This window comes from Ambystoma mexicanum, chromosome 2p (genome assembly GCF_040938575.1).
Source record: "Ambystoma mexicanum isolate Mex_15411 chromosome 2p, UKY_AmexF1_1, whole genome shotgun sequence".
Lineage (NCBI taxonomy): Eukaryota > Metazoa > Chordata > Amphibia > Caudata > Ambystomatidae > Ambystoma > Ambystoma mexicanum.
In genome coordinates this window covers 934158237-934168611 of record NC_090923.1, presented here as the reverse complement: position 1 = coordinate 934168611, position 10375 = coordinate 934158237, and positions in this window count along the sequence as shown.

Here is a 10375-nt window from a genome sequence, read left to right as displayed (position 1 = left end):
CAACCTTGGCCATTCAGCTTTTTAGCAGCACGTAAGCAATTAAACCCAGTTGTAGGGCACCACGTCAGACAACTGACCTCCCTAGCTAATTAGCCTACCATCTCTCAACACTTAGGCCCTAAGCCAAGGCTTCTTCTCTGTAGTTGACCTTGCTGGCTGTTTTCTTCCTTGCAGCTTTAAAGGGAGCTCTATGAATAGGCCTTGTCTTCTGCTCTTGTATCACATGTGAGGAGACCATGATTTATCCATTCTGTCCTTTTATTTAGTGCTATTTGATTCAATTATGTTGGGTGTTATTACTCTCCTCGGCCTCTGCAGACTTGGTTGCTCTGTCTTGCATGTGATTTCTGCATCTTTGATATTTCAATACTTGGCACTCAGTTATTCACTCCTTTACTTAATCTAAGACAAATATGTCTTACGTACATGGCTTATCCTCTTCAACTCCTGTTGTGCCTTGCAGTTGCTTCTTGCAGCGACATCCTTCATTCTAAGACAAGCAAATATGCTTTGTTCTTGCACAAATCTGGATTCCAGCGCCTGTCAGCTCTGTAGCCTTGGTTTCCCTTCTCGAGGCATCTTGCTTACTATTATACAATGCTGATGTCTATTTTCTCAACATGGCTGCTTTATTCGCATTATATTTCCTACTTTAGCAAGCTTCTACATTGTCTTAACTACCTTGTATTTCTGCATATATACATCAACTGCATCTTTTGTTACTTATCTTCTTAGTGTATATGGTTTTCTTCATATATATATTTACTTCATCACTTTAGTCACATCTTCATTTTCTAGATATCCATACATCTGGTTTAGTGCACGCACGTATCTTTTCTTCTTCATGACGTCACTTCACACCTGTGAGACTTTACTTATAGTGGTGTCGGTTGGCTCATGTCTACCGCATCAGTTCGGGGGTACATTCGGTACAGTTGTCTGAGTGCATAACGTCTCTCATACCCTCGAAGTGGTATTAGGATGAGACCAGGTGTCATGCACGGTGTTCTCTTGCTGTTCTTCCAATATGACAGAGGTGAGGGGGGTGGGCTCTATAAATTATGTGTATATCTGCCACTCGACAAAGACAAATACTGCATCTCACCCAATGGAGTCCTTGTCTTCCCAGGGCCTTTTCTCCTCCCAGGTGATCCTCCCGCAATACACCACTCCCAAGGTCAGGATCAGGAAGCATCTGCCTTTCCTTGGCCACCTGGGAGGAGACGTTAGGTAGGGTCTTTGTGAGGACTCTGCAGCATTAATTACAGTATGGTCTGGATCAGGCTGGCCCACACGAAACTTCCTAGTCATTAGTTTAAGGTGTATCCTGGTCTCTGCCCTCGTTCTCAGGCATTAGGTGACTATCTCCCCAGTTGGTTCCTCTCCCAGGATTACACTGGAAGTTAACTCAAAGTCCCCTGAAGACAACATGGACAGAAACTCCCTCCTCTGATAGTAACCCTCCTCTAGACCAACAATCTCCTTGCAATAAACTTCTTTCCCGCATGGTAACCCTCCTCCAAAGTAATCTCCTCTCAACAAGTTCTTTACAGGTGATAAACCTCCTCTTCCAAAGAAAATTCCTCTAACTACATCAATCAACCTCCTTTCTTCTGAAAACGCCTTTAGCATGCAACCATCTTTCAAATATCTTTTTCCAGCTCCCACTTGGACAACATTCGCGAAAGACTAGCTTAAGACTGCTTTTATTGTCTGATTCCTCTCCCTCTGAGGTGGAACAGAGGAGAAGGTGTTTCACCTGTGTCGGTTGAGCTTGCTTGGATTGAGTTGGGCCAATGTGCATGAGGTCATATGGTCTGTAAAGGTCCTGACCTGAGGTTATATTATGGCCTTCTGCCATCTTGGATTCCAAAATGGCCCTGGCCATGTGTGGCCTGTTTTTCTTCACCCTCCCAACTCCCCTTGAAGCTGTGCAGAGGCTGCATGCTTTCCTATGAGCCCCTTTGCTTCTCTAGCATGTGGACGCAGGGTCAGAAAACCCATAGGTAAGTCAGGGGGAAGTCTTTCTGCAGCGAAAAGATTAATTTTTTGCTTGTGAGTTGCCGCTTTGTAACGCCAATAGGAGAACAATGGGAGTGTAACAGTGTCTTCAGGAGTCCCTCAGATTGTGATTACCATGTTCCCAACCATAGATTGTGGAACAACTGTATCAGCGCCGGACATGTGTTTTCATTGTTTCTCTGGCAAATTGCCAAAGAGATACATGCATCAGCAACTCTGCTTTCAAGCTGAAAGTTCTCCAGCAATGCTGCTGGAGGACGACATATCAACATCATTGTCTCAAGCTTACATTTTACTCAGCACAGCTGCAGAGGGTAACACTGAATTACCAAACTTCTGCTGACTTTTGAACCTTGCACCTTGGATCCCTTAAGGAGGAAGGCACACATTGTTATATTAGGCAACAGGCTTCAGTTATTAGGAAGGGACCGCTCTCCCTGGGTTAGACAGAGAGCAATATTTTTAAGGATCTGAGGCTTGACCCTCCCCCACAGACATCATTGGGGTATTGAATATTTTCACAGGCGATTCCCTGGCCCACACTTGGGCCTCAGTGAGGGTGGTATGGTGAACCCACATTTAACTAATCTGGGCCCAGAATCCACATACTGGGGGGTGGCATTCGGCCTCCATGACAGTACACAGAGTTGGGGATCTATGTCATTACTGCGACCCCCTAGACTGTTGACTTTTTCATTTCGCCTCCCTTTTCACAATATATATATATATATATATATATATGAGTAAATCAGTTTAGCTAAATGATGGCGCACTACCTCCTTAAGTGGCTGGTGCTGGAGTGACGGATTTAGCCAAATTCGTAAATGTTAGAAAAACACACAAGCCCCTGCGCGGTTGTAACACTGCAAAAAACCACCCAGTGGGCATGTACATCGCAATGTGGAGATGTGTAACTTACACTTCTCCCAATGTGCAAATAGCAATTCCTATGTCAATTATTGAGTACAGTCTAGAACTGTACTCAATAATTGACATAGGAATTGCTATTTGTACATTGGGAGAAGTGTAAGTTACACATCTCCACATTGCGATGTACTGAGCTGTTGATTGATTTATTCAATAAGGCTGCTTTTCTCTTGCACTTTATCATTGACATAGGAATTGCTATCTGCACAATGGACATTTTAGTGATGTAATGGAACCTATTTCTGTGTATTTATTGTAGTAGGCTGCTAATTTGAAGGTTTAAATCATTGACTCAGGAACTGCCATTTGCACACTGGGAGGAGCTAGATGATGAAACAATTTTACTCTCCCTCCAGACTCTGGGTTCACTTGTGCATCCTCTAAGCAATAGGGCATCTGCCTGTAAGAATAATGCCTATTATAGGAACACTCCCGAATATCAGGGCACTTGCCTTTTGATGATTTGGCTGCGGCCGCTGTACGCGTAATCCCTGGCTTGCAAACACTGACCCTATGTGGGGGCATATGTCTGAGAGCGGCTATCCTAGCTAGTTTCAGTCATCCAATTATGAACAGGCACACTTGTGCTCACTTGTTACACATCAATTGTAATTTGACAATAATACTTTAAATAAGCAGTTTAGAGCATCTCCATGGTGTAGTTCACAATGTGGTAGTTAACATAAGTGACTCCCTTACACGTAACTTTTACGCAATTTTCCATCGTACTTACCTTATCTATAGGACTTTGACCATTCCAATATGGAGGTCATCGTAGGTGATAGATTTCACCATTGTTTCCTCGCAGCGGTCACATGACCGTGTCTGCACGTGATGTGACACGAATGGGGATGCTCTGTAACTGCTTTTCTTTTTAAATTCTATGATGTGCAAGCCGCATTTGGATTTTAAAGGTCGGAGGAAGCCTGAGCATTCAGGCGGAACGTGTGACCATCTTCCACCCGTGGGGTGAGTGTTTTGTTCAACCTTATGGCTGTCACAGAGGCGAATGATTTCACCTCTGCGTTTTGTAATGTGCTGTATTAAGTACCAATAAATATGATATTTTAAATAGCTAGGTCTTGTGTGCTGGAGTATTTTCTACACATGCCCACTGGGTGTTTTTTTGCAGTGTTACAACCGCGCAGGGGCTTGTGTGTTTTTCTAATATATATATATACACACATACACACACACACACACACACGGGGAAGCACCCCCCGCAGCTCCTCCTGGGGTACAAAGGGGTTGACAATTTTTTTTTAAGTCGACATTTTGGCAGTTGCCGTAAATGTGGTCACAGTAATTTTATAATCCGAGGGTCGGGCAGGGAACATAGTCACATGGGGTTTATAATTAATTTCTTTGAGGTGCCCCATGTCTTTCTCGGTACATTAGTGGTATAGGAGTCACCTAAATGTAAGTACTGCCCAAAATCCTACAGGGTCAAGTGATGACCTCTGATAGTTCTCCCTACCGGAAACCATGTGCTCACTCCCGTGCCCCAAGCATAGACTAATCAGATATTCACTATGACATGAACTCTTGTAGCTGTGCAACCAGGTGATGTCTCATGGCAGGAATAATGGCACATTCTGATCATGAGAGCTTCTCGCGCTTAAGGCTGCAGGAATGCAACATATCCAGGAATGTATCAACAGAGCCATAGCAGCCCTTCCCAACCCTTTGTTCTGCAACTGCACTCAACCTTCACACAGTCTATCATTGACTGGGCCACACCTGGCCCAAGGCTTGGCAGTCCCAGAATCACTGTTGCAGGGTGTATCCAGTGGAAACATGTAAACCTAATCCCCGGTCAAAAAGCCACCCTTTATAGTTCATGATTCATTGCTGCAGGTTGTTTTTAGCAAATTCTGCATTTCTGGGCATAACATCCCGCTGCAGCCAGAATCCGGATCTGTTCCCCTCGAACTGTTGCTGGCTGCTCCCCTCCCCCCTCGGAGTTCCCACCTACAATACGGGGGAGAGCCCGGTGCAATCCCTGTTCTCCCACCTCTACCAATATCCCCATCACCTCCGTTGACATAACTTCTCTCCCCCTCCCTTTGTTCCGGATACTGGTCTAAATGGACAGCTGGAACACCTTTCTAGGTATTCACACTGCCAAACAATAATACAACTACCTATCCCTCTTAAAACGACCTCAACTAGACAGTGTCCATGTTTGATTCCAAACCTTGCTTTCGACAATCCTCACCTATGGTCCACCTCAATGGATCCGCATGCACCCACGCTATCGCAAAACGTTCCGTATGCCCTACTACATCAACCCCTCCTTACGTCTGGGGCATCTGTACCCTCTTTCACATCCTCTTACCTGCTCCTTTTAACCTCTGCAGACTCGGGTCTAGACACCATGAGTGGGGGTCCAGAATATGCCAACTTCTGGGCGAGCCAAGGTGCTCTGTGGCCACTATGGTGGGCATTTGGCACAGTATAAAAACATTATAACATAATATACAGCGAATCGCCCAGGACTGGGTGACAGTACCCATCATACTCGCCTTGCCTTCCTCATTCACCGAAGGGTATGCACTGCAGCTGCCTTCATTCACAGCACCTTTCCTCCTCAGATAGGAGAACCCTGTAACTCTTCCAAGACAAAAAAGTCTAAATATTAGTATTGCATTGGTTATCAAACTAATCAAGCCTCCTTTTCAGCTGCCCAATCCGTTGGTCCTGGTGTGGGTGGCTGCTAATACCCTGCTGTAAAAAAGGCTTTCCACACGGCAGTAGGGCTTTTTCAATTAATTTGGGCAGGTGGTTGCTGCGCCTTCTTCTTTCTCCCCCTTTGACTGTATATGTATGCGGGGAGAACCCCCTTGCATTCCCCCCCTTGCCCCTCCACATTTTGTATTAACTTTCCCCTCCCCCACATATATATATGCAGGCAAATTGGGCATCCCATATTCAGTCTTTTTTCGGATTCTGTCTTTTTGCCCTCGAACTTTGACGCGGATACCCTATTTCCCCTGCCTAATGGGGTAATGCTAGACTCGTTGCTAGGGGGGCTGAGGGGGCTATAGCCCTGGGTCTTTTGGTTGTAGCCCCGGATGGAAAAAGGCTAGCTAGCCCCTTGTCCCGACAGTCCCAGAATTAGCGTAGCCCCGGATCTTTTCCAGACTTAGCAACACCCCTGGATAATGCAGATGGTTGGGCGGGATGGAAGGGGCTCCATTAGGGGGGGCCCCCGGGGGGAACACAAAGCGTTTCCCCCCGGGGAAGTTTTTGGTGCTGCACACGGCCAGCGAGTGGCCGTGGGGGGCAGAGCGCCCCTCTGGGGTATTTAAGGGGCCAGGGAAGGTTCGGGAGGCAGGTGACGGTTGGACTTGGCGATTGTCAAGTCCTGTTGCCTGCTCCCGAGCCTTCCCTGGTAGTAGCTGGGCCTTCAGGCGGGCGAGATAGTCAGGTGAGGTAGGGGGGTGTTTGAAGAGTAGGCGGTTAGGTAGTCTATAAAAAAAAAATAAGAATATTATAGATACTGTGTGCACATTTATAAGAGGGGTGCCGTAGATAAGACACCCCTCGCTGCTTACCGTTGGGTCCCCGTATCTCCGGGTTTCATCGCGGGGGCAGTGCAGGAGGTTGAGGGGGCGTAGGGCTCTGGGCTGCCGTTAGGGAGTTTCGGTTCCGCATTCTTCCTCCGTTCGTGTGTCGGCAGGGTGGGTGGTCAGGGGAGGGATTGAACACGGGTTAGCGGCTTTCCCGCAGCTCCTCGGGGTATTCACACTTAGTGGGCAGTGTCTATCTCCCGGCTCCTGCGACGAGTGTGGGCGCGGTATCAGCTCCGTTGAGAAAGGGGGCAGTGCATCTCCGTTAAAGGAACAGTGTTGTTTTTCCTGACGGAGGGGTGCGGTGCTGCTTGTGCACCGCCAGGTGCCAGTGTGCCTTGGCAGTTCTTTAGCACTATTTGGTGCCTGTGCTGGTGGTTTTGGGTTCTCTTTGTTCGGGGAGCTTACCAAGGTAGAAGGGAGGGGGTGCTTACAAGGGTAAACATTTTTATTAGGGTTTAAAAAAAAAATATATATATATATATATATATATATATATATATATATATATATATATATATATATATATAAATAAAAAATAATAAATATTTCAACAAAAAAAAATACATAGATATATAAATAAAGAAATACATATTCTGTTTGGGTTTCATAGTACCAGTGGGTTTATGATTTGTTAATTTTACTCTGTTCAAAGTTAGCAGTGTTGGCATTTTGGGTATAGGTCCACGGGTAGGTTTTGGCTCGGGGGCTTACTTTAGCTAGCTTGACTTTCAGGGGGAATACTCTTGGTGCACAACTAGATTATTGGTGCACAATGGTGGGCCAGGGAGCTGCCAAGAAGGGCTTGGTCGATGCCAGGGCACTGAGGGAGGCCCTGGCAATAATTAGCAGGGCAACTAGGGCCCAGCTGGAGGGGGAGGTGGGGGAGGTCACGGGTGAGGGGGAGAAAGGTGGGGGTAGGCCACTGCGCAGAGCGGCAGCTGATGGGGCTCTCGCGGCAGTGGTGGCTTGCACCCCCGCGGCGGGGAGAGGGGAGGTGTGGGAATCCAGGGGCAGGAAGATGAGGAGGGAGATAGACAGGAGGGCGTCCGGGGAAGAGATGATTTCGGGTGGGCAGCCATGTGGGGAGGGAATGAAGGATAGCACTAAGGAAGCAGGGAGTGCTCAAATGGAGGTGGTTCAAAGGAACCACGGCGGGGCTAGGGATGGGGCACAGAAGGGGGTGCAAGGGCAGCGGGGAAGAGGGGGGAAATACCTGCGTAAGAGTGCGGGTGGGAGAAGGAGGGAGAGGTCCCCATCAATTGAGGTGGATAGGGCGGGGTGCGGAACGGCCCCCCCGGGTAGGAGGAGTGAGGGCGGAGGGCGCTGCACAGCCCCCGCTGGTCAGGTGGAGGTAGAGGGTTTGAGAACGACCCCTCCTCGGTCAGCGTACGGAGAGCCTAGAAGGTTCAGCACGGCCCCTAGCAATGAAGACTCCAGGGTGGAGGTCGGAGTGCCTCGCCCGAGTGAAGAGGACCAGGCAGGGGTTTCCATGGCCCCGCCGAGAAGACGTCAAAGGAGTGGCGGGGTGGACACCACGGGCTCGCAGGAAGAAGATCAACTCGACTGGGGCACAAGCTCGCAGCCACAATGGTATGGGACGGGTGATGAAGTTGGTTTTGAGGATTATGTGGGGCAGGGGGAGGTGGATGGTTATAGGATGGTGGGTGAAAGGGGGGAGGAGAGAGGAAGTTGGTGTTGGGAGCGGGAAAGGCAGGCGCAGGGTGGTCGGGGGGCAAGAAGGTGGGGGAACGGTGGGTTGGGTGAGTCTGCTGACATGTTTTGTCCCCGCAGTAGGAGCCCTATAAGGAAGGAGACGAGGAGCATTGGTGTGGACGCGAGACAGCAGATGGCAGGTGCGGAAAGAGGTGAGCGGGAAAGGGAATGGTCATCTGCATGGCAGAGAGGGGTCCCAAGAGGGGGGACGGGAAAAGAAGGGTCTGGTTTGCAAGGGCTAAGGAAAGAAGTGGTGGTACAAGCCATTGGAGACTTGGGGGTTGAGAAGGGCATCTGCTCAGTGGAGGTCCAAACGGACAAGGTGGGGGAGCCATTGGTGCTCGAGGGGCAAGCTGGGAAAGAAAAAGAGTTGGAAGTGAAAGGAAAAGAGAAAAAACTGTCATACATGGGGATAACGAAACCGTTGGGGGCGCACTTGATGGCGGCAACCAGGGAGAAGATTCAGGGGGGGGAATTTGTAGACGTTTTTAAATGGCTCCTTAGGGAAGTGAGAGCTAAGGAGGGGTCTAAAGAAGAAGAGAGGGAGCTAGCTGTGCGCCCAAGGATACCGGTGACTATTGAGAATTGGACGTCAGCATTTATCATTTATGCCAGTGTTTATTGTGAAAAATTTCCTGAGCGTTGTGTGGCCCTACTTAAATATATGGACGTAATTCGGAAGGCTTTCACGAGTTTTGGGGGATTTGCCTGGGTAAGGTATGATGAGGAATTCAGAGCGAGGATGGAGGAGGACAGTCAGGCGGTCTGGGGGGAGATAGATATGAATCTTTGGCTGCAATGGATGGCCCCAACGAGGCCTGCCCCGACATTGCACACTGCAAGTGGGCTGCCGGTGCCCTTCCGGCCCTTTCTTGGTCGCCCCGCCCATGAAGGGGCGGGGGGAGGGGGCAGAGGGCAGTCCTCAGCAGCATGTTGGGCGTTTAATAAGGACGGCTGCACAAGAACCCTGTGTAGGTTCAGGCATGAGTGTAGCAAGTGTGGAGGAAAACACCCTCTCACTCAGTGTTTCCAACAGGGGGACAGGTGGAGGGGGAGAGGTTCAGGCAGAGGGGTTGTGGGGAAAAGCTTTTACGCCAATTAAAGTGGGGGTTCTGCAGAAATGGTTGCAATTCTATCCAGACAGGGAAGGGGCGAAGATTTTGAGTGAGGGGTTTAGTCAGGGTTTCAGATTGGGTTACCAGTGCCCAAGGGTGCGCCGGTGGGCTGAAAATCTGAAGTCAGCCAAAGAAAATGTTGAAGTGGTAAGGCAAAAATTGAGCAAGGAAATAGCGGCGGGAAGGATCGTAGGGCCATTTGATGACCTGCCGGGTGACTTAGTTCTATCCCCACTGGGGGTGGTGCCCAAAAAAGCTCCGGGGGAGTTTCGGTTAATACACCATTTGTCTTGGCCGGAGGGCATGTCAGTGAATGAGTTCATTGCCCCGGAAGAGTGTGGGGTTGTATATGCAAGTGTTGACCAGGCAGTGGAGCTGGTAAGGAAAGAAGGGCGGGGGGCCTTCATGGCCAAGTGTGACATCAAAGCGGCGTTCAGGTTATTGCCGGTGCACCCAGAGGATTTTTGGTTGTTAGGTTGGCAGTTTGAGGACCGCATATACATAGACAAAGCCTTGCCAATGGGGTGCGCAATTTCCTGTGCGCTGTTTGAACGATTCAGCTCTTTCCTACAGTGGGTTTTCTCATTTAACTCGGGTTGGGAGAGTGTGCTGCACTATCTGGATGATTTTCTGTTTATTAGCGGGACAGATAGAGAGGGAGAGTGCAAAGGAATTCTGAAGTTGTTTCAGGAGCTAATGGAGGAGTTGGGTGTGCCGTTAGCGGAAGACAAAACAGAAGGGCCTGCAGTGGTGTTGACATTTCTGGGAATTGAACTGGACTCAGTGGCTATGACCTCACGCTTGCCGCACGACAAGGTGAGCAAACTGGTGGTGTTGCTGGAAAGGGCGGTGGTGGCCAAGAAAATGACGCTGTTTGACATGCAGAGATTGGTAGGGCATCTGAATTTTGCATGCAAGTTGGTGGCCCCAGGGCGGACGTTTTGTAGGAACATGGCGAGGGCTATGGCGGGAGCAAAGTGCCCGCATCATCGGATAAGAGGATCGGAGTCAGTGAGGGAGGAC